Below are 25,106 nucleotides of genomic sequence, written 5' to 3' on the forward strand. Positions count from 1 at the left end.
ATGGATTTGTGTAAGCTGAAAGCCTAAAGTCTAGGGATTCTTTTCATTATTTTATATGTTGGGAGAAACCCTTAAAATTCATCACTGCCATTTTTTTAACCTACAGAATTGAAAGAATATGAAATGGGCAGGGATAAGTAATTACACGAATCATAGACATGGTCAACATGCATCTAATTTTACCCACTGAGCAAAGAGAGCAAATGGGGGTAAGTTATTTTGAGAAGAACCGAAATATGTTTAAATGGGAAGAATACTACACTAGACTATGTTTTTCCTACATGGAAGAAAAGGATATATGCAATTGAGGGAGGTGGAAGGTGTCCATTAAACAAACGCCTATTATTTGTGAAATAGTTCTATCAGAGTGGAATTGGGTGTGGACCATTAGTTTATCTTTGGCAGTGATCTTACGTTTTAGGTATCTAGAGTAAGATTATTTAGCTGGATAATGGCTGGGTAGTGTGAATAGTTTTAATTTCAGTTCACAGCAAATGACGATGATCACAGATTTAGCACCTTAGTTTGTACTTCCTCTGCACCTGAATCATCAATCACTGTGAAGCGTGAGCTGAAGGTCAAAAAGCTGTATTCTTAGATAACTCATCTGTGATTGCTCCAGGACTGCGGTTTACTTCAGTCTAAGGGGTGGTTTTCTTATTATAGAAGGTAAGTATTCAATACTAAATATAAGACTGAAGCCTTGAAGATATTTTATAGTGGTGGCAGGTGTTATGGTTCAGGAATAGGCTGTTTAACAAGTCAAATGCATATCATTCCCTCTTAAGCATTAAGTTTTTCGAAGCAATGGAATTATATTTTTTGGCTTGAAATGGTGGTTTCTTCTATATTTGATTTCTCGGTTTTCTTAGTAGATATCACTGTCTCCTCTAATATTTCTTCAAAACTTTCCCCTATCTGGGAGGTTTTCTTAGAGGCTACCTTAGATGCCTCCTCCTCCTCCCCCTCCACCTCCCCTTCTCCCTCCCCCTCCTCCTCCTCCTCCTCCTCTTTCTTAAGTGATAGCCCAGTGGATGAGACTTTGGAGGTTGCAGAACTGAGGATTCTAGGTGGGAGCAGATAACTTGGATTGGGAAGTGGATTCAGCCCCGAAATGCTTAACCCACTGGTGCTAAAACGTGTCTCCTCGCCTTCCAGCAGTTTCCTGTAAGCTGCTATCTCAATGTCAAGAGCCATTTTGACATAGAGCAAGTCCTGGTATTCCCGTAGGTGGCGTGCCATCTCACTCTTGGTGTTCCTCAGATCATTCTCCAGCTGCCCAATGCTATCCTGGTAGCCAGCCACCTTGGCACTGTGCCGTTCCTCCAGCTCCAGGATCTGCCTCTCCAAGGACTCGTTGGCCCCGCCCAGGCCCTCGATCTCGATGGTGCGCGCCTGCAGCTGGCGCCGGTACTCGTGGATCTCCTCGCGGCTCGCCCGGATGGCCTCGGTGCTGCGCGCCTCCTGCTCGTTCAGGTTGGCGAACTTGGCCTTGTACCATTCTTCCGCGGACTGCAGGTTCTTAGCGGCCAAGGCCTCATACTGGGCACGGATCTCCCTCAGCGCCGAGGTCTGATCTGGTTTAGCCACAGCCACGTCCACCTCGGCCGCCGCTTGCGACGACGCCTGAAGCGTGGCCAGCAGCTCAGCTACCTCCTCGTCGTGCACCTGGCGCACGAAGGCCAGCTCGTCCAGCAGCGACTCCACCTTCTTTTCCAGGTCCAGGCGGGCCAGCGTGGTGCCGTCCACGTCGCGCTGCTGCGCCTTCGGGGCGCGCTCGGCGCCTTCGCGTCCGCGGCTCTCCTACTAGCAGCGCGCCCGCAGCCGCTGCACCTCCTCTGCCAGCCAGTCGCGCTCCAGCAGGGCCTGCGCGCGCGCCGAGCTGGCCTCCTCCAGCTGCGCGCGTAGGTCGCGCAGCTGGCGCTGGAAGAGCTCGCCGACGCGCGACGGCTCGGCGTGGCGCTGTCGCAGCGCGGCCAGCTCGGCCTCCAGTGCGCGGTTCTGCGTCTCCAGCTGATGCACCTTCTCGATGAACACGGTGAGGCGGTCGTTGAGGCCCTGCAGCTGCTCCTTCTCGTTGGTGCGGATGGTCTTGTACTCGTTGGTGCGCGCCGCCGCCTGGCTCAGGTCCAGCCCATCCGACGCCGGCGGCCGGTGATAGGCCAGCCCGAGGCCGAGCGACGAGGCCGAGGAGCAGGCGGCCGAGGAGGCCACATTGCTGCGGGACAGCGACTGCGAGCTGAAGCCGCCCGCGCCGTCGGCTCCGGAGAGGCGGGCGGACAGGCGAGAGCCATCCCCGAACACCTTGCGGTAGGAGGAGGAGGAGGAGCACAAGTAGTGCTCCGAGCCGAAGCTCATGGTGCTGGGATCCGGGCCGGACGTGCGGCTTCGGCGGGAGCTGCAGAAGAAAGGAGAGGTGAGGCTGGCAGGGCCATATTGAGTTGCTTAATTGCCTCACAATAGTTAAGTAAAGGTCCTAATTATCTGTGTTAATAAAAAGAGGAAAAAATTTTACAGTTTAAGTCCCTGGAGCTCTCATTCTCAGGAGCAACCCATTTGCTAATTCTATTCAATAACTGTAAGTAAATGAATGCATTTAAATCCTTTAAAAGCTGTATTTGTTAGGTTTTAGAAATTGAATGTTATTCCCTAATAACTAGAGGTACACTTAGAGATGCTTTGGCTTACTTTCTAAGTGATGTTAATACGGCTGTTGTTCACAAGACTTGTAAAGCTTTCCACTCCTAATCTTGTGTAAATAATTGGTACCTTAACATTTAATCGCAAATGGTTGTTTATTATTTAAAGGAGTCTAAGATAAATAGTTTTTATGAATGAAATAAACCCATAACACTATAAAAGATTAATTTATGTTTTTAAGTTAAAAGTTTTGTCATTTTCTTATGTAAGAGTACATCGTTAGTTGCTGTTGTACTTATAACATTTTCATATCTCAATTTTTGCAAAATATGTCTATTGCTGGGCAATTGTACAACAACTTTTAAGTAGTTAAGTCAAGCAAATATTTGAATTTTTAAAATAAAGTTCACAGATGTCTATCTTGTCATCACTCGAATGATTGGCAACTAATATGGTAGTGATATAAAGTCATTAAATCGCAAATACACCAAACAGAATTAATTATATTCTTCCTTCCCAGAATTCCATGAAAAGCCACACATGGTCACTGTCTGCCCTGGAGATGTGACAGGAACCTTCCAGTTCAACCACATGATTTCACTCATAGTAAGAGTCCATTTCTGGGAATCTAAAAATAAATCCAACAATGACAAGCTACAGCAATTGTGGAGATTGTAAGGGAAAAGATAGTTCAATGATGCTTGACTCAGTTTAAGATACTTGTGTAACATTTGACCATTTTTCAAGTGGGGGAAAATTACAAAAGCCAGTCACAGTGGCACGTGCTTAAACGTCCTTGCTATTCCAGACATTGAGGCAGGAAGATCACTTGAGCCCAAGAGTTCAAGGTTGTTACATGCCATGATTCTGCATGTTTATAGCCACTGCACTCCAACCTGGATCATGTAGTGAGACCCTGTCTCTTAAAAAAATCACAGAAACCATAAAACATTTTTTTAAGACAGGATCTTACTCTGTCACCCAGGCTGGCTTATAGTGGCACAATCATGGCTTACTGTGGATTCAGCCTCCTAGGCTCAAGCAATTTTCCCACCTCAACCTCCTGAGTAGCTGGGACTACAGGCACGTGCCACCATGCCTGACCATTTTTTTTTGGTAGAGATGGAGTCTCATTGTGTTGCCCATGCTGGTCTCAAACTCCTGGCATCAAGCAGTTCTCTGTCCTCAGCCTCCAGAAGTGCCAGAATTACAGGTGTGAACCACCATGGCTGGCCCCTTAAAGCATTGGTTGAACAAAAATAAACAAACAGCAACTAGTTTTCTTTATGTATCATTGTTACTAAAATAATCATTTCAACCATTGAACACTGGCTTATAATTTTGGTGGGGTTTTTGTGAACTCCTTAATGCAGAGAAAAGCAGCATAGGCCCATGTTAAATGAGGACTCGACCTTGTTTCTTTTCTTGGCTTTATATCCTAACAGATCATAGAAGAGCAAACTGAGGGTTTCTTGGACAGCATTGCAGCCAAAGAGCTTAAACGGGAACAAAGAAAATGATTGGTTTTGTACATATATTATGAAATTCTAGCTAGATGATTTTATTTTCATCATTTTGCTAGCTTATTTTGTTTTTCTGAAAATATGAGATGATTGAAGACTAAGTGCTTCAGAGTCATGAAATTGTACTACTCGGCATGAAAAGATAAATGTTGTATACCTCTGTAAATTGTTAAGGATGAGGCAAATATAAAATGTTCTCCTTAGTTCCTACCAGAAAAATGAGGTCGTGTATCTGTCATTTTACCAAAGGATGATGTGTGTAAATGCAGATGTGGTTCAAGGGAAGATTTTTTTAAAGTTTAGATTCTGGGATAAATGTGCAGAACATGCAGGTTTGTTACATAGGTATAATTGTGCCATGGTGGTTTGCTGCACCTATCAACCCGTCATCTAAGTTTTAAGCCCTGCATGGATTAGGTATTTGCCCTAATGCTCTCCCTCCCCTTGCCCCCCACTCCCGGCAGGCCCCGGTGTGTGATGTTCCCCTCCCTGTGTCCATGTGTTCTCATTGTTTAACTCGCACTTATAAGTGAGAACATGTGGTTTTTGGTTTTCTGTTCTGTGTTAATTTGCTGAGGATGATTGTTTTCAGCTTCATTCATGTCCCTGCACCATGAACTCATTCTTTTTTATGGCTGCATAATATTTCATGGTGTATATGGGCCACATTTTCTTTATCCAGTCTATCATTGATGGGCATTTGGGTTGGTTCAAAGTCTTTGCTATTGTGAATAGCGCTGCAATAAACATACGTGTATGTGTGTGTGTGTGTCTGTATAATAAATGATTTATAATCCTTTAGGTATATACCCAGTAATGGGATTGCTGGGTCAAATGATATTTCTGGTTCTAGAGGCTTGAGGAATTGCCACACTGTCTTCCACAATAGTTGAACTAATTTACACTCCCACCAACAGTGTAAAAGCGTTCCTATTTCTCCATATCCTCTCCAGCATCTGTTGTTTCCTGACTTTTTAATGATTGCCATTCTAACTGGAGTGAGGTGGTATCTCATTGTAGTTTTGATTTGCATTTCTCTAATGACCAGTGATGATGAGCTTTTTTTCTTATGTTTGTCAGCCACATGAATATCTTCTTTTGAGAGGTGTCTGTTCATATCCTTCACCCACTTTTTGATTGGGTTTTTTTTTCTTGTAAATTTGTTTAAGTTCCTTGTAGATTCTGGATATTACACCTTTGCCAGATGGATAGATTGCAGAAATTTTCTCCCATTGTGTAGGTTTTCTGGTCTAATGATAGTTTCTTTTTCTGTGCAGAAGCTCTTTAGTTTAATTAGATCCCATTTGTCAATTTTGGCTTTTGTTGCAATTGCTTTTGGTGTTTTAATTATGAAGTCTTTGCCCATGCCTATGCCCTGAATAGTATTGCCTAGATTTTCTTCTAGGGATTTTATGGTTTTAGGTTTTATGTTTAAGTCTATAATCCATCTTGAGTTAATTTTTGTATAAAGTGTAAGGAAGGAGTCCAGTTTCTGTTTTCTGCATATGGTTAGTCAGTTTTCCCAGCATTATTTATTAAATAGGGAATCCTTTCCCCATTGCTTGTTTTTGTCAGGTTTGTTGAAGATCAGATGGTTGTAGATGTGTGGTGTTATTTCCAAGGCTTCTGTTCTGTTCCATTGGTCTATATATCTGTTTTGGCACCAGTACCATGCTGTTTTGGTTACTGAAGCCTTGTAGTATAGGTTGAAGTCAGGTAGTGTGATGTCTTCAGCTTTGTTCTTTTGCTTAGGATTGTCTTGGCTATACAAGCTCTTTTTTGGTTCCATATGAAATTTAAAGTAGTTTATTATAATTCTGTCTAGAAAGTCAATAGTAGCTTGATGGGAATAGTATTGAATCTATTAATTATGTTGGGCAGTATGGCCATTTTCACGATATTGATTCTTCCTATCCATGAGCATGGAATGTTTTTCCATTTGTTTGTGTCCTCTCTTATTTCCTTGAGCAGTGGTTTGTAGTTCTTCTTGAAGAGGCCCGTCACATCCCTTGTAAGTTGTATTACTAGGTATTTTTTTTTGTAGCAATTGTGAAAGGGAATTCACTCGTGATTTGGCTCTCTGCTTGTCTATTTGTGTGTAAGAATGATTGTGATTTTTGCACATTGATTTTGTATCCTGAGACTTTGCTGAAGTTGCTTATCAGCTTAAGGAGTTTTTTGGCTGAGACGATGGGGTTTTCTAAATATAGAATCATGTCGTCTGCAAACAGGGACAACTTGACTTTCTCTTCTCCTGCTTGAATACCCTTTATTTATCTTGCCTGATTGTCCTGGACAGAACTTCCAATACTATGTTGAATAGGAGTGGTGAAAGAGGGCATCTTTGTCTTGTGCTGGTTTTCAATGGGAATGCTTCCAGCTTTTGCCCATTCAGTATGATATTGGCTATGAGTTTGTCATAAATAGCTTTTATTATTTTGAGATACGTTCCATCACTACCTAGTTTTTTGAGAGTTTTTAGCATGAAGGGTGTTGAATTTTTTCAAAGGCCTTTTCTACATCTGTTAAGATAATCATGTGGTTTTTGTCATTGATTCTGTTTATGTGATGAATTACATTTATTGATTTGTGTATGTTGAACCAGCCTTGCATCCCAGGGATGAAACTGACTTGATTGTGGTGGAGAAGCTTTTTGATTTGCTGCTGGATTCAGTTTGCCAGTATTTTATTGAGGATTTTTGCATCAATGTTCATCAGGGATATCAGCCCGAAATTTTCTTTTTTTGTTGTGTCTCTGCCAGGTTTTGGTATCAGTATGATGGTGGCCTCATAAAATAAGTTAGGGAGGAGTCCTTTTTCTATTGTTTGGAATAATTTCAGAAGGAATGGTACCAACTCGTCTTTGTAACACTGGTAGAATTCCACTGTGAATCTGTCTGGTCTTGGGCTTTTTTGGTTGGTAGGCTATTAATTACTGCCTCAATTTCAGAACTTGTTGTTGGTCTATTTGGGGATTCAACTTCTTCCTGGTTTAGTCTTAGGAGGGTGTATGTGTCCAGGAATTTATCCATTTCTTCTAGATTTTCTAGTTTATTTGTGTAGAGGTGTTTATAGTATTCTCTGATGGTAGTTTGTATTTCTGTGGGATCAGTGATGATATCCCCTTTATCATTTTTATCGTGTCTATTTGATTCTTCTCTCTTTTCTTCTTTATTAATCTAGCTAGTGGTCCTTCTATTTTGTTAATCGTTTCAGAAAACCAGCTCCTGGATTCATTGATGTTTTAAAGGGTTTTTCGTGTCTCTGTCTCCTTCAGTTCCACTCTGATCTTAGTTGTTTCTTGTCTTCTACTAGCTTTTGAATTTATTTGCTCTTGCTTCTCTACTTCTTTTAATTGTGATGTTAGGGTGTTGATTTTAGATCTTTCCTGCTTTCTCTTGTGGGTATTTAGTGCTATAAATTTCCCTCTACACACTCCTTTAAATGTGTCCCAGAGATTCTGGTCATTGTGTTTTTGTTCTCATTGGTTTCAAAGAACTTATTTATTTCTGCCTGAATTTCGTTATTTACCCACTAGTCATTCAGGAGGAGGTTGTTCAATTTCCATGTAATTGTGTGGTTTTGAGTGAGTTTCTTAATTCTGAGTTCTAAGATTTGATTGCACTGTGGTCTGAGAGACTGTTGTTATGATTTCAGTTCTTTTGCATTTTCTGAGGAATGTTCTACTTCCAATTATGTGGTTGATTTTAGAATATGTGCTATGTGGCACTGAGGAGAATGTATATTCTGTTGGTGGAGACTTCTATAGATACGTATTAGGTCTGCTTGGTCCAGAGCAGAGTTCAAGTCCTCAATATCCTTGTTAATTTTCTGTCTCACTGATTTGTCTAATACTGACAGTGGGGTGTTAAAAGTCTCCCACTATTATTGTGTGGGAGTCTAAGTCTCTTTGTAGGTCTCTAAGAACTTGCTTTATGAATCTCAGTGCCTCTGTATTGGGTGCATATAAATTTAGAATAGTTAGCTCTTCTTGTTGCATTGATCCCTTTACCATTGTTTAATGCCTTTCTTTGTCCTTTTTGATCTTTGTTAGTATAAAGTCTGTTTTATCAGAGACTAGGATTGCAACCCCTGCTTTTTTTTGCTTTCCATTTGCTTGGTACATATTCCCCCATCCCTTTATTTTGAGCCTATGTGTGTCTTTGCATGTGAGATGGGTCTCCTGAATACAGCACCCCTATGGGTCTTAACTCTATCCAATTTGCCAATCTGTATCTTTTAATTGTGGCATTTAGCCCATTTACATTTAATGTTAATATTGTTTTGTGTGAATTTGATCCTGTCATCATGACGCTAGCTGGTTATTTTGCCTGCTAGTTAATGCAGTTTCTTCATAGTGTCAATGGCCTTTGCAATTTGGTATGTTTTTGCAGTAGCTGGTACCGGTTGTTCCTTTTCATATTGAGTACTTCCATCAGGAGCTCTTGTAAGGCAGGCCTGGTGGTGACAAAATCTCTCAGCATTTCCTTGTCTGTAAAGGATTTTATTTCTCCCTCAATTATGAAGCTTAGTTTGGCTGGATATGAAATTCTGGGTTCACATCCTTCTCAGCAAACTATCACAAGGACAGAAAACCAAACACCGCATGTTCTCACTCATAAGTGGGATTTGAACAATGAGAATACTTGGACACAGGGCGGGGAACATTACACACCAGGGCCTTTTGCATGGTGGGAGACTACGGGAGGGATAGCATTAGGAGAAATACCTAATGTAAATGACGAGTTGATGGGTGCAGCAAACCAACATGGCACATGTATACCTATGTGACAAACCTGAACGTTGTGCATATGTACCCTAGAACTTAAAGTATAATCAAAAATAAAGAAAGAAATTCTGGGTTGAAAATTACTTTCTTTAAGAATGTTGATTATTGTCCCCCACTCTTTTCTGGCTTGTAGGGCTTCTACAGTGAGATCCGCTGTGAGTCTGATGGGCTTCCCTTTGTAGGTAACCTGACCTTTCTCTCTGGCTGCCCTTAACATTTTTTCCTTCCTTTCAACCTTGGAGAATCTTATGATTATGTGTCTTGTGGTTGCTCTTCTCGAGGAGTATCTTAGTGGCGTTGCCTGTATTTCCTGAATTTGAATGTTGGCCTGTCTTCCTAGATTGGGGATGTTCTCCTGGATAATATCCTGAAGAATGTTTTCCAACTTGGTTCCATTCTCCCCATCACTTTCAGGTACACCAATCTATCATAGGTTTGGTCTTTTCACAGAGTCCCATATTTCTTGGAGGCTTTGTTTTGTTCCTTTTAATTCTTTTTTCTCTAATCTTGTCTTTATGCCTTATTTCAGTAAGTTGATCTTCAATCTCTGATATCCTTTCTTCCACTTGATTGATTCAGCTATTGATACTTCTGTATACTTCACAAAGTTCTCATGCTATGTTTTTCAGCTCCATAAAGTCATTTATGTTCTTCTCTCAACTGTTTATTCTAGCTAGCAGTTCCTGTAACCTTTTATCAAGGTTCTTAGTTAGCTTCCTTGCACTGGGTTACAGCATGCTCCTTTAGATCAGAGAGGTTTGTTATTACCCACCTTCTGAAGCCCACTACTGTCAGTTTGTCAATCTCATTCTCCGTGCAGTGCCCTTGCTGGAGAGGAGTTGTGATCATTTGGAGGAGAAGAGGCATTCTGGTTTTGGGAATTTTCAACATTTTTGTGCTGGTTTTTCCTCATCTTCACAGATTTATATACCATTGATCTTTGAAGCTGATGACCTTTGGATGAGCTTTTAGTGTGGGGGGTCCCTTTTTTTATGTTGATGTTATTGCTTTCTGTTTGTTAGTTTTCCTTCTAACAGGCCCCTCTTCTGTAGGTCTGATGCAGTTCGCTGGAGGTTCACTCCAGACCCATTTGCCTGGGTAGCACCAGCGGAGGCTGCAGAACAGCAAAGATTGCTGCCTATTTCTTCCTCTGGAAGTTTCATCCCAGAGGGTCACTGGCCTGATACCAGCCAGATCTCTACTGTATGAGGTGTCTGAGAACTCTGCTAGGAGGTCTCTCCCAGTCAAGAGTCATGGGGGTCAGGGACACACTTGTGGAGGCAGTCTGCCCCTTAGCAGAGCTTGAGCACTGTGCTGGGGGAATCTTCCTTGTCAGGATCCACTGCTCTCTTCAGAGCCGGCAGGCAGGAACGTTTAAATCTGCTGAAGCTGTGCCTGCAGCTGCCGCTTCCCCATGCTCTTTCCCAGGGAGATGGGCTGCCTTTCTTTCAGAGGTGCCCTGCCCAGAGAGGAGGAATCCAGAGAGGCAGTCTGGCCACAGCCGCTTTGCTGTGCTGTGGTGAGGTCCCCCCAGTCCAAACTTCCTAGCTTCCTAAGCAATGTCATGGGAAAACTGCCTACTCAGGCCTCAGTAATGGCAGACGCCCCTCCTCTCACCAAGTTCGAGCATCCCAGGTCAACTTCAGACTGCTCTGCTGGCAGCGAGAATTTCAAGCCAGTGGTTCAAAGCTTGCTGGGCTCCATAGGAGGGGGACCTGCTGAACGAGACCACTTGGCTCCCTGGCCTCAGCCCCCTTTCCATGGGAGTGGAAAACCAGTTCTATCTCTCTGGGGTTTCAGGTGAAACTGGGGTATGAAAAAAAAAAAATCCTGTAGCTAGCTCAGTGTCTGCCCAAACCACTGCCCAGTTTTGTGCTTGAAACCCAGGGCCCTGGTGGTGTAGGCACATGAGGGAACCTCCTGGTCTGTGGATTGCATTTTCCCTAACTTTAAGGAAGATTATGTAATGACTTATTTCTCTAGTATATGATTTCAGTTGTACTGGTGGTTGAAGCAGTTTTTTTCTATGTTCATAATGTTTAGCCTTAAAGGCATCTCTCACTATTCCGTGCAGTCTAGCTTCGCCACTAATCGATTAGCGATGGAGTGATTAGAGATTCCTACACATATACTCTGCTAATTTTTACTTTCAGTTTGTACATTCTAGTTTAATTCTGGTGTGCTTTGTTTTATACATCAGAAGTAATTTTAAAATTCGATTGGTTTCTCTTTTAATTATATTGTTATAAAAAGGAAACTTAAAAGTAGCCTGAACAGCTACTTCACTGTGGGACTTTTTTGCACATACAATAATTTTCTGATCACTGGACTCTTAAAAAATGATTCCAGTTTTATAGAAGATAAAACTTACCTGGTTTAAAAATTATGTATGTTCAAGCATTATTTAAGTCTTGTGTGCCTAACAGAATGCAAAGCCCGCAGTAGACACTGAGTAAATGTTTTCTTTTAATGTTTTAAATAGGAAGACTCGTTTACATTGATTGGTTTTGGATTTTGGGTGCACTACAGACACATTCAGAAATGCTTATTTAAGTAATTTCTCTATTTCTCAAAGATGCTTTCTATTTAGCTAAATGTGGTTATACGGGTACATCCAAGCTAAAACAACATTTCTAAATCTTTGATTTTTTTTCATGGTGGAGCATTGTGTCTCAACTGAGTGAGTTGCGTTTCTTCCTGACTAAAAAGAGGCCTGTTTGCATCATTAAGGCAGTGCCTGTCTACTCTGAATTTTAACTCCAATGAAACTATCATAATAGTTATGCTGTCTATTCTGGATACAAAGATAGTGTTTGATTAACCTTTTGTTATGTCAGTTGTATATGTTCTATACAATCCTGGTTATCTTTAGCTTATCTATCTAGGCCATCCACAATCTAGGTTATCTTTAACCCAACATTCCTTTCTATTGATCCCAGATCTTTAGACAAACTCAACCAATTGTCAACTAGAAACGTTTAAATTCACCTATAGCCTGGAAGTCCCCGCTTTCAGTTGTCCTGCCTTCCTAAGCCAAACCTATGTATTTCTTAAATGTATTTGATGTTTCATGCCTTCCTAAAATATATAAAACCAAGCTGCACCCCAACCACCTTGGGCACATGTTCTCAGGAGCTCCTGAGGGTGTCATAGGCCACAGTCACTCAAATTTGGCTCACAATAAATCTCTTCAAATATTTTACACAGTTTGACTCTTTTCTCCCACAGTGATAATGATAATGATAACATGATAGCCAATGCCTTCACAAATTTGGGGTGTAAAGACATTTTTCTGACTAACAGGTTTAGGAATAGTTTGAGAGACAGTTTTCTATAACTTTTTTTGTGAAAATAACATTATAGATAGACTTCTTTTGACCTTTGATTAATTGTCTGTCATGTCCTTTATAGCAGATGGATCCCATTCAGACCCATGGGTTGCATTTAGATGTGTGTCTCTTACACTCCTTCAGTCTGGAACAGTTCCTCAGGTTTCCTTGACTTCATGACTTTGAATCTTTTCAAGAGTAAATTTCAGGGTATAGAATATCTCTCAGTTGTCTTTTCCTCATGTTTCATTATGATGAGATTTAGATTGTATTATTTTTGGCAAGAGTATCTCAGCGATGATCCTGGGATCTTCTCATTGCATCCTGCCATATAACCTATAATTTTGATTTGTCTTATTACTGATGAGATTAGCATTGACAATTAATGATGGTATCTGCTGGATTTCTTTTCTGCAGTGTTGCTTTTTCATCTTGTAATTAATTGATATATTGTGGGGAGGTAATTTAAGACTATGTAAATATCTCTGTTCCTCATAAAATCTTCAGTTTATTCATTTACTTAGATCAACATGGATGCATGGTTTATTTCATGCAATGGGATATAATTTGTTGATATTTTAAAAAATTTGTTTTTCTTCTTTGACATGTTTTGTTTTGACAATTTCAGACTTAAGGAAAAATTATAAAAATAGTACAAAGAATCCTTGGGTCTCATTCCCCAAATGTTAACATTTTACTGCATTTGCTTCTTCACCCACTTTTCTTCTTCTCTTTCTAAATAAATATAAATTTAGGTACACAATATGTATTCCTTTTCCTGAACCATTTGTTAGTCAGACATGATGCCTCTTTATTTCTAAATACTTTACTATCTATTTCCTAAAAAGAAGAAATTTTCTTACATAACTAGGATTATCATTATCAAAATCAGAAAATTAAAATTGATTCAATATTAATATCTAATTGACAGACCTTATTAAGATTTTGCCAGTTTCCCCCATAATATCCTTTATAGCCAAAGAAAATCCAAGATGGGGGATTTTCACATTCAATGATGTGTTGGGTCCAATTGTCCTCTTTCTTTGTTCTCCTTTAATCTGGAACTGTTTTTGAGCCTTTCTTTGATTTTCATAACATTCACGCTTTTGAAGAGTATGGGTCAATTATTTATGGATTTTCTCTCTGTTTGTGTTCATGTGATGTTTCCTCATTATTAGATTCAGATTATATCATTCAGGCAGGAATGTCACATAGGTGATGCTGACTTCTTCCCAATACAATTTATCTGGAGACTTATGCAGCATATCTGGAGGCTGTCAGTTGGTTTCATTGCTGGACAGTGTTGACTTTGCTTCTTTGGTTAAGGAGTGTCTGTCAGGTTTGTCCATGGTAAAGTTACTGTTTACCTTTTGTATTTCACTGATATCTTGTGTGACAATACTTGGTGGCTCTATAAATGTCTAGTTACACCTCAAAATTTCACCCACTAGATTTAGTATTGCATTGATGATTTTTTTTTTCTTTTTCTTTCCTGTTCTTTTTTTTTTTTTTTTGAGACAGGGTCATGCTCTGTACCCTAGATTAGAGTGCAGTGGCACAAACACAGCTCACTGCAGCCTCAGACTCCCTCCTGGGCCCAAGCGATCCTCTTATTCAGCCTCCCAAGCAGCTAGGGCATTGCTATTTGCCTAGGCTGGTCTCAAGCTCCTGGGCTCAAAGGATCCGCCCAGCCTCAGTTTCCCAAAGTTCTGGAATTACAGGCATGAGCCACCACACCTGGCTGCATTGATGGTTCTTGCTTGAATTTAATTATGATGAGTGATGCTGGCCTGATGGTGGCTGCATGATGATTTTCTTATTTAATGCCTTCTACATGGATTAAAAAATGAAACAAAACAAAACAAACAGACAAACAGGGGAGAAGGGAAAACATTATTTTGGTGTTCAGATACCCCCAGACTTGGCCAGTGATAGCCATTTCAGGCTGACTTCGTGTCCTTTTGATGCTTTGCCATTATTCTTTAAGCTTTTCTTTATTTTATGCCACACAGTCTTCCAAGCTTATCATCTACTCTCTCTTCCCCAGCCCTGAAATCAGCCATTTTTCTGGCAGACCAAATTTTTTTTAGGGGAGAATGATATGTAGAAACCAAGATCTGGCCACTAGTTGAAGCAGATGTGTATATGGCTATGGGGTTCTCAGTGCTCTCAGGCTTCCTCCTGGAACAGAGCAGAGAAATATATGCATATACATAAATACACATACATACCTGCTTACATTAATCCAAATTTCAGTATCAAAATATGTTGAAAATCCCAAGTTCTTACTGACACTCTCCATTTCAGTCCAGTCCCACATGGTTCATTCTAATGTTTTCCTTTCCTTTCCTCTTGAACAATGTGGGGTGTAGGGGCATAGTAGAAAATTCACATATAAATTTGGACTCCCACAAAACTTAACTACTGATAGCCAACTGTTGACCAGAAGCCGTATTCATAACATAAACAGTCAATGAACACATAGTTTGTAGGCTCAGTGTATTATATACTATATTCTTTTTTTTTTTTTGAGATGGAGTCTCAATCTTGTTGCCCAAGCTGGTGTACAATGGTGCAATCTCAGCTCCCTGCAACCTCTTACCTCCTGGGTTCAAGCCATTCTTCTGCCTCAACCTCCTGAGTAGCTGAATATATAATTTTTTGTTTGTTTGTTTGGTTTTTTGAGACGGAGTCTCGCCCAGGATGCAGTGTGATCTCAGCTCACTGCAACCTCTGCCTCCCGGGTTCACGCAATTCCCCTGCCTCAGCGTCCTGAGTAGCTGGGATTACAGGCGCGCCCACCATGCCCGGCTAGTTTTTGTATTTTTAGTAGAGATGGGATTTCACCATGTTGGTCAGGCTGGTCTCGAACTCCTGACCTCAGGTGATCTACCCGCCTCTGCCTCCGAAGTGATGGGATTACAGGCCTGAGCCACCGAGACCCACCCACTTTTTCCTTTCAGATCACAAAAGTGATCGAATCCCGCCACTTCCCGGGTGCCGCGTGGGAAGGTGGGGTGATTGCAATGCTGCTGAGAGTTGGGTAGATGCCCAGAAGGCCTCTCAAAGGTGGCCCTGTTTGCAAAGATCTGAATAAGGCACCTCCAGAGGAGCCAGTCTGGGGCAACTGGGGAGGAGGCAGCGGCACAAGTTCTTGGTTAAGCCACTGCCAGGCTGAGAGCTTACTTAAAAAGCAATGTTCCTGGACCCACAAAGGCGCAGTAGCTGCTCCAACCCAGCTCAGAGGACCCCCAGAAACGTCTCAGCCCAGGCACTGCCCTCTGACCGCACGGCCTTCTCCCCGCTCCTGCATCCAATCAGAGGGCCCCCTCTGAGACTGCTGCCTTCCCGCCAATCCTGCATCCAATCAGAGGGCGTCTGCACTACGTTTATTGAGCAACAGCCAATTGAAACTGGGATCCGAGCCTTGGCCCGCCTCCCCAGAGCTCTGGACCAATGGTGGCCTGGCACGAGCGGGCCAATCCCAGACAGCGTGCGGTGGGAGGCTGTAGTTGCGCGTGTGCAGCTGCAGCGGCCGTTGCTGTCAAGTAGTAGCGTCGGACTGCAGCAGCGGTGGAGCTGAACATGGTAAGGCCTGGCCTGGTCACTCCTGACCCACAGATGTCCAGGCTGGAGGGTGGACGAAGTTGGCCTCTTGAGGTGGCTGGACGGAGGGATGCTGTTGCGGGTGCAGAGAGGAGGCCAGAGAAGGACGCGGGGCCCAGGGCAGGACACGGGGTCGTATACTGGGTCTGCAGGCTCCAGGGCAGGGACGGCAGCTTTTGTTTTAGAGGAAGCTGCCGGCCTTGAGTCGGTGGACGGGGAGCATTAACGGCGTCCCGTCCCCCAGAAAGCAAACAGTGGTGTCACCCCCTGAAGACGAGGGCGCTGCTCCCGCTTTCCGGTCTCCAAACGGCTCAGTGCTACTGGAAACCACTGAGGAACCCCAGGAGCCTTAGCTGATGGAGGCTGGGGCTGTGGACATTGGTCAGATCAGCAATTAAAGCCCAGACGCTGCTGAAACATTGCGTCATTCACCTAAAAGCAACACAGTGGGTGGGCACAGTGGCTCACGCCTGGAATCCCAGCCGTTGGGGAGGTGGAGGCGGGGGATCCCCTGAGGTCGGGGGCTCCGCACCAGCCTGGCCAATATGGCGGAAACCCTTCTCTACTAAAAATACAAAAATTCCCAGGGTGGTGGCGTGGATCTGTGGTTCCAGCTACTCGGGAGGCTGAGGTGGGAGGATCAGCTGGCCCCAGGACTGACTTCCAGGCTGCAGTGAGTCATGGTGGTGCCACTGCACTCCAGTTTGGGTGACAAGAGAGACACTGTGCCTCAAAAAAAAAAAAAAAAAAAAAAAAAAAAGCAACCAACACATTAACATAAAGAACAGATTTGCAAGTCCCAAGTCTGAATAGCTATGGCCATGGTCTGTCAAGTATCCTTTTTTTTTTGAGACGGCTCAACAGCTCTGTTGCCCAGGCTGGAGCACAGTTGCAGGATCACAGCTCACTGCAGTCTTGAACCCCTGAGCTCCAGTGATCCTCCTGCCTCAGCCTCCTGAGTAGCTGGGACTACAGGTGCCACCACACCTGGCTAATGTTGAAATTTTTCAGGTCGGTGCGGTGGCTCATGCCTGTAATCCCAGCACTTTGGGAGGCTGAGGCGGGCATATCACAAGGCCAGGAGCTCAAGACTATCCTGGCTACCACGGTGAAACCCCGTCTCTACTAAAAATACAAAAAATCAGCTGGGCATAGTGGTCTGTAGTCCCAGCTACTTGGGAGGCTGAGGCAAGAGAATTGCTTGAACCCGGGAGGCAGAGGCTGCAGTGAGCTGAGATTGTGCCACTGCACTCCAGCCTGGGTGACAGAGTGAGACTCTTGTTTCAAAAAAATAATAATTTTTTTTTTCATAGTTGCCCAGGCTGTTCTCAAACTGGTCCCAAGCGATCTCAGCTCAGCCTCCCAGAGTGCTGGAATTACAGGCATGAGCCACCACACCCGCCTTGGCAGGGTTTAAAGAAACCACCAAAGGACAGTGCAGTGTCCCAGCACTGATGACGTCTGGGAGCCATTACACTCCTAGGCTTCAAGGGGTGGAGGGGAGGGAGTGTTTACAAAAACTTGAGAGGGTAACTTTATGAAGAGGGCCACCTGCCAAAAGTGTGGCCTTGATGGAGGGATTTGGATCACCCATGAAAGCTGAGCAGGAAGGGGCCAAGGGGAGAGTACCCTGATGCCTCCTCCAGCCTCCTGGTCTCCTGCTGTTGCCTGTCATTGAACAAATCAGCACGAAGCCAGAGGGCAAGATGGGCCTCTGACACTGTCCTCATGGGTCAGCCTCTGGGAGCAAAGAGCAGGTGGTGAATGATGGAGGGTAGATCTGGGGGGGCAGAGAGAGGACACAGACTGAACACCTGGGCTTGGACCACAGTGACCTGGGACCTACTCTCTATTTCTTTACCCAACCCAATTACCTTATCCTTTGATCAGGACATAATCAAAAACTGCTGTGTACTCTTCAGAGCATTACTGTGACTGGCTATAATGTGGGGTTGATTATTGGCATTATATGGCTTCCAAGTTTTAACATAATCTAATTTTTGTGTAGTGGCAAACGTTAGGTTCTAGGGCTACCTCTGGAACTTAGCAGCTAGGATGGTTTAGAGCAAGTAAGTTTTCACAGGGATTAAGGGGTCAGTCACCTAACCCTCCTAGGAAATATCAATTGTGAAAGCACCAGATACTGAAGCACTATACAAATATTAAATTAGAATATTTTGCGTGCCGTATAGCTTCAAGTTGCCTTGAAATGAATGGGTCTACATTTATGTTCTGGTTCACAGCGCGAGTGTATCTCTATCCATGTAGGGCAGGCAGGTGTCCAGATCGGCAGTCCCTGCTGGGAACTGTACTGCCTTGAACATGGAATTCAGCCCGATGGTCAGATGCCAAGTGATAAAACCATTGGTGGCGGGGACGACTCCTTCAACATGTTCTTCAGTGAGACTGGGGCTGGCAAGCACGTGCCCAGAGCAGTGTTTGTGGACCTGGAGCCCACTGTGGTTAGTAGGTGCTCGGGCTCTGGATGGCAGCTTTCCTGGGAGGGTGGGAGAGCATCATCGGTAAAGCCCCATGTGGGCTCCTTTGAATCCTCCTGCAGAAGGTATGAGATAGACAAGCATATGCCTATGGTGTTGTTAAGAGAGAAACTGGTTTAGCCTTGGGAGAGTGTAAGTGTCCAGGAAATTATCCATTTCTTCTAGATTTTCTAGTTGATTTGCGTAGAGGCGTTTATAGTATTCTCTGATGGTAGTTTGTATTTCTGTGGGGTCAGTGGTGATATCCCCTTTATCATTTTTTATTGCATCTATTTGATTCCTCTCTCTTTTCTTCTTTATTAGCCTTGCTAGCGGTCTGTCAATTTTGTTGATCTTTTCAAAAAACCAACTCCTGGATTCATTGATTTTTTGGAGGGTTTTTTGTGTCTCTATCTCCTTCAGTTCGGCTCTGATCTTAGTTATTTCTTGCCTTCTGCTAGCTTTTGAATGTGTTTGCTCTTGCCTCTCTAGTTCTTTTAATTGTGATGTTAGAGTGTCAATTTTAGATCTTTCCTGCTTTCTCTTGTGGGCATTTAGTGCTATAAATTTCCCTCTACACACTGCTTTAAATGTGTCCCAGAGATTCTGGTATGTTGTATCTTTGTTCTCATTGGTTTCAAAGAACATCTTTATTTCCGCTTTCATTTCGTTATGTACCCAGTAGTCATTCAGGAGCAGGTTGTTCAGTTTCCATGTAGTTGAGCGGTTTTGATTATACTATGCAGCCATCAAAAAGGATGAGTTTGCGTCCTTTGTAGGGACATGGATGCAGCTGGAAACCATCATTCTTAGCAAACTATCACAAGAACAGAAAACCAAACACTGCATGTTCTCACTCATAGGTGGGAACTGAACAATGAGATCACTTGGACTCGGGAAGGGGAACATCACGCACTGGGGCCTATCATGGGGAGGGGGGAGGGGGGAGGAGGGAGGGATTGCATTGGGGAGTTATACATGATATAAATGATGAATTGATGGGTGCTGACGAGTTGATGGGTGCAGCACACCAACATGGCATAAGTATACATATGTAACAAACCTGCACGTTATGCACATGTACCCTAGAACTTAAAGTATAATAAAAAAAAAAAAAAAAAAAAAAAAAAAGAGAGAAACTGAAAGGTTCATGATTAAAGTGTCTGTGAGACTCAGCTCCTCATTTAGGAAAACCTGAGCTACAGAGAAAAGCTGCTTTGGCAGCAATAAGATGGGCTGTGGAGACATTCCCTCTGGCTGCCTCAGCCCTGCTCAGGTGGCCCTGCCTGCAGGGCACAGTGGCATTGGTTCCCTCCTGAATGCTGTGCACTCTCTTATGGTGGTGCACGAGAGTCTTGACCTGCATCTTAGGCATAGAAGGTTAAGTACAGCACAGTCATTTGCTTCCTCCAGATTAGCAGCCCAAGGTGGTTTCCAAGAAGAACTGCAAAGAGACAGCCCCTTTCAGTGGCCCCATATGAGATGACAGTGTCACCTGAAAGCCTGTGGGGCCCAGGCCACACAGGGTGCCCTGATGGGACTGCTGCAGAAGTCACATTGACCTGGTGACTTCCCAGTTTGTAAGAGTTTTAATTTACAGCCTTTGATGTAGCTACATGTAGGAAAGAATTATGTACCTGTAGAATTTACCTGTGTGTGGGTGCTACAGCTTATTTCCCTTCACTGGGAACTGGTAGTGCTGACATTTACTGCAAGCTGAGTTTAACTTCCTAGACTCATAAATTGCAGTTTGATTATCACACATTTGCACTTTGGTTATCACACAGAGATATTTTCTACCAGACACTGCCACTGTTGAGCTGCAACATGTAGGTCATGTACTTTGAATAGCATGTACTTTGTAGAAGTGAACAGTCCTGGAATGTGTTCATCTTGGTGACTACAGGCCTTAAAGATTCACAGTACATTCGGTCTCTTTTGTAGATGAAGTGCGCACAGGAACCTACAGGCAGCTCTCCCACCCAGAGCAGCTGATCACCGGGAAGGAAGATGCGGCCAATAATTACGCCAGAGGCCATTACACCATCGGCAAGGAGATTGTCGACCTGGTCCTGGACCGGATCCGCAAACTGGTAAGAAGAGAAGGCTTCATGTGACCATTGTCCTGCACAGGAGGGTAGATCTTGGATTGTGAAGGGGAGGTCATTTTGTCAAAACTTAGACCAGCACTTTGGCTGGATCTGGTGACTCACGCCTGTAATCCCAACACTTTGGGAGACTAAGGTGGGCAGTCACCTGAAGTCAAGAGTTTGAGACCAGCCTGGCCAACATGGTGAAACCCTGTCTTTACTAAAAATACACAGATTAGTGAGGCATGGTGGTGCCTGCCTGTAGTCCCAGCTACTCAGGAAGCTGAGGCAGGAGAATGGCTTGAGCCCAGGAGACAGAGGTTGCACTGAGCCGAGCTCATGGCATTGCACTCCAGCCGGAGCAACAGAGTGAGACTCTATCTCAAAAAAAAAAAAAAAAAAAAAGAGAAAGAAAAAACTTAGACCAGCATCTTGAGTCCGATTGAGTCTGCAATGGTCTTAGTCTGAGGCATGCATGGTGATTTGTCTGTAGATCTTTGTCTGCTTTTCTTTGCTTCAAAGTGTACTGTGTGTTTATTATGGATGATTTGAATCCATATCAAGTCTTCAGAGGCAAAGAGAAGTGGCCCTGGCTTGGTGGAGGTTGGTGGCGTGGCTTCCACGGGCATTGGCTCATGTTGTCTGGTTTCTCTCAGGCGGATCTGTGCATGGGACTGCAGGGCTTCCTCATCTTCCACAGCTTCGGGGGCGGCACTGGCTCTGGGTTTGCATATCTGCTCATGGAGCGGCTCTCAGTGGATTATGGCAAGAAGTCCAAGCTAGAGTTTGCCATTAACCCGGCTCCTCAGGTCTCCACGGCCATGGTGGAACCCTACAACTCCATCCTGACCACCCACACGACCCTGAAACATTCTGACTGCGCCTTCATGGTCGACAATGAAGCCATCTATGACATATGTCGGCGCAACCTGGACATTGAGCGTCCCACGTACACCAACCTTAATGGTCTGATTGGGCAGATCGTGTCCTCCATCACGGCCTCTCTGCGATTTGATGGGGCCTTGAATGTGGACTTGACGGAATTCCAGACCAACCTAGTGCCGTATCCCCGCATCCACTTCCCCCTGGCCACCTACGCCCCAGTCATCTCAGCCGAGAAGGCCTACCATGAGCAGCTGTCCGTGGCCGAGATCACCAATGCCTGCTTTGAGCCAGCCAATCAGATGGTCAAGTGTGACCCTCGCCATGGCAAGTACATAGCATGCTGCATGTTGTACGGGGGGATGTGGTCCCGAAAGATGTCAACGCGGCCATCGCCACCATCAAGACCAAGCGCACCATCCAGTTTGTGGATTGGTGCCCAACTGGATTAAAGGTATGCCTGGGTAATGTGGAGTTCTTGTATCTTTCAGCAAGCAACAGACACACAGAGTAATGCTGCCCCTGAAGGCCCACATCCTTTGAGGAGACTACCCCCGTTCCATGGGCTAGGCACATGGGCATAAATTAGTGAACCAGAGTGATAATTAATTCAGTAATGTCTTTTTTTGTTTGTTTTTTTGAGGCAGAGTCTAGCTTTGTCGCCCAGACTGGAGTGCAGTGGTGTGATCTGAGCTCATTGCAGTCTCCATCAGCTTCCCAAGTAGCTGGAATTACAGGCACCCACCACCACGCCTGGTTACTTTTTATGTTTTTAGTAGAAACAGGGTTTTGCCATGTTGGCCAGGCTGGTCTTGAACTCCTGACCTCAGGTGATCCACCCACCTCGGCCACCCAAAGTGCTGGAGTTAGAGGCGTGAGCCACCGCGCCTGGCCCAGCGATGTCTTTTGAACTCTCTGAGTCATTACACTATATATCTGTGATGAGCTTTATTTACTTATTTTGTTGTTGTTGGAGAGAACAGAGCTGAGTAGTAAGGGGATGTTACATGTTGTTAGTACATGTCTTGGGAATGAGAAAATGTCAACTTGCGTTTCCTTCATGGATCTGAAAAACAATCAAAGCAGGGTTTTGTCTTGTCTGTTAGTTGGAGGGGACCATGGAGATCCAGCATCCTAGCACAGATCTGCTGGCTCAGAGTTTGAGGAGGTAGAGAAGGAGTGGTAGTTGTCCAAGCCAGGTTTTGATACCTATTAATTTTCTGCCCTTGGTGTGATTGATGAGCTCAGTGATAGGAGACAATCTATTTTAATGAGACATTTATATATATATATATATATATATATATTTTAGTAATAAGTTATTAATTAGGTAAAATGCCCTGAATTACAAGCCACAATAAATCCAACTAATAACCAAAATGAGCACTTAATAACATTTTCTGAAAACTGCAACATTTGAATATTAGGACTTATAGAAAAACACACACCGAGCTTTATTTGGGATTCCAAAATGGTTTCAGCAATAACGTTCAAGAGTAAATTATTCCATTGCTTTACTATTTCTCTGAACATTTAAACATGTAATCTCATTACATCTTCCTAACAACCTAGTGAGGTAAGGTAGCAAAATCCTTGTTTTTTAGAAGAAACCATGGAGCCTAAGAGAAGCAACTTGTCTGTAAACAAAATACCTATTGGTTACAGAGCGAGGACTTATTCTGAGTGCAGGACACTTTGCTTGAGGTCCTGCTAACTAGAGTTAATTTACTGAGCTGTGCTTCCTCTATTTATGAGTACTTCACTTTTTTTCTTCTTTAATTATAAGCTTAATCAGCTTATAAGGTTAAAAAATTTGAAATGTATGGGACATTAAAATTCTGATAATAGGTCTGATACTGCCTGAAATTGTTTTAGAATTTAATATGTTTGGTAAATATTTTTTATTTCAGTATTAAAATAGCAATTTTATTTATTAATTTTGTATACATAGAATTAAACAACAAATTTCAGAACATAAAAAGAAGATGTTTAAAAGTGGCAATCCAGGTAAGACTTCTGATAGTGAATTTCTTATTTCTCTTGGTGATCCTACTCTTGATAAGAAAATGAAAAGTAAGATACAAGATTAAGGTAGTTAGTGTTAATCAAAAAAGGCCAGTTTAAAAATATGTATGAATTGCATGTGTATATGTGTATTTACATAAGTAAATTAATTTTTTAAATTTAACTTATTTAGTTTGAAATTCAGATTTATTTAAGAAGGTAGTTGTAGCTAGTTTATAAGCTCAAACATTATTGTCTGAAAAAATTCATTTATTTAATCATGATCCCTACAATTCTATATAATATTTTTGCATAAATAAGAAAAAAGATTTTTAAGTTAGTATGTTGTAGGTTTCCTCTATAGTCACATTATAACAAATTGAAGTTGTTATACAAATGGATCTTCTATTTCATTTTTATAATAAATTTTTTATATTTAGTAAATAAAGAATTACAGTTGACCCATGAATAATGTGGGAGTGAGGGACTCTGATCCCTGTGCAGTTGAAGATCTGAGTATAACTTTTGATTCCTTCACCTTAGCTACTAATATTTCACCACTGGCTGGAAGGCTTCCTGATAACGTAAACAGTTGATGAACATTTGTTTTGTTTGTACTGCATTATTATACACTGTGTTCATACAATAAAGTAAGCTGGAGAAATGAAGCTGTTAGAAAGAAAATCAGGAAAAGCATACCGACCTTTCATAAAGCATAAGTAGATCCTGACAAAGGTCTTCATCATCATCAGGTTGATTAGGCTGAGGAGGAGGAGGAGAGGTGGATCTTGCTGTCTCTGGGTTGCAGAGGCAGAAGAAAATCTGCATATAAGTGAATCCCTGCAGTTGAAACCCTTGCTGTTGAAGGGTGAACTGTATTACATATTGATTTGTGTCACTAAGAAAGTAACTATCTTAGAAATGGGAACTCAGCAATCCCTTTCTGGTATCATAAATAAATGGCAATAAGAAATGTAAAACTGAACAGCATGTATCCATACAAATAGGAGATTATTTTTTGAAGATAGCTACTGAGCACAGAAGACAGAAAAAGCAATTCCTTCTTGAGAAGCACAAGTTATATTACATATTCTTACACAAGCAAAGTGGTTTTATCTGTCATACTTTACACACACACACACATACACACATGCACATATACACACACACAAAGTTAAAAGTCCTGCTGATTCTTAGTGACCAAATCCAACTGTTCGCAGGGAGCAGTGGATAACACATCCTATAGTTTGGATGCAATTCTTTGGACTTTTTGACTTGTTTTGTGATGAACTGCCTTTAATGGGTGAATCATGTTTTTAGTTATATAAGAAACAAAGAAAAAGATTAGAAGCAGTAAACAGGAACTCTATGATCAGTAGTAGACTATTACAGTATATTCAATAGTTATATGTTTTTCTCCAGTTATACAATTTACTTGAATGATGCACAATGAATCAATTATTATTATAAGAGATGGGGTCTCTCTATGTTGTCTAGGCTAGAATTACAGTGTCTATTCAGCAGTACAATCATAGCTCACTGTAGCCTTGAACTCCTGGGTTCAGGCAGTCCTCCTACCTCATCCTCCTGAGTACCTGGGACCTACAGTCTTGTGCAGTTACATCTGGTCTGATACACAGTTATTTATTTATTTATTTATTTTTGATACAGGGTCTCCCTCTGTTGCTGGTACTGGAGTGCAGTGGTGCCATCTTGACTCACTGCAACTTCTGCTTCCTGGCCTTAAATGAGCCTTTCATGTTTAA

The 25,106-nt window shown here is 42.7% G+C and overlaps 2 pseudogenes; one reads left to right on the forward strand and one right to left on the reverse strand.

The window, feature by feature from the left end:
- Positions 1–813: 813 nt before the first annotated feature.
- Positions 814–2,358, reverse strand: LOC104678395 (annotated as a pseudogene).
- A 13,119-nt stretch (positions 2,359–15,477) lies between these two features.
- On the forward strand, positions 15,478–21,850 carry LOC104654412 (annotated as a pseudogene).
- The last annotated feature ends 3,256 nt before the right edge of the window (positions 21,851–25,106 follow it).

The sequence above is a fragment of the Rhinopithecus roxellana genome, chromosome 13, assembly GCF_007565055.1.
Source record: "Rhinopithecus roxellana isolate Shanxi Qingling chromosome 13, ASM756505v1, whole genome shotgun sequence".
NCBI lineage: Eukaryota > Metazoa > Chordata > Mammalia > Primates > Cercopithecidae > Rhinopithecus > Rhinopithecus roxellana.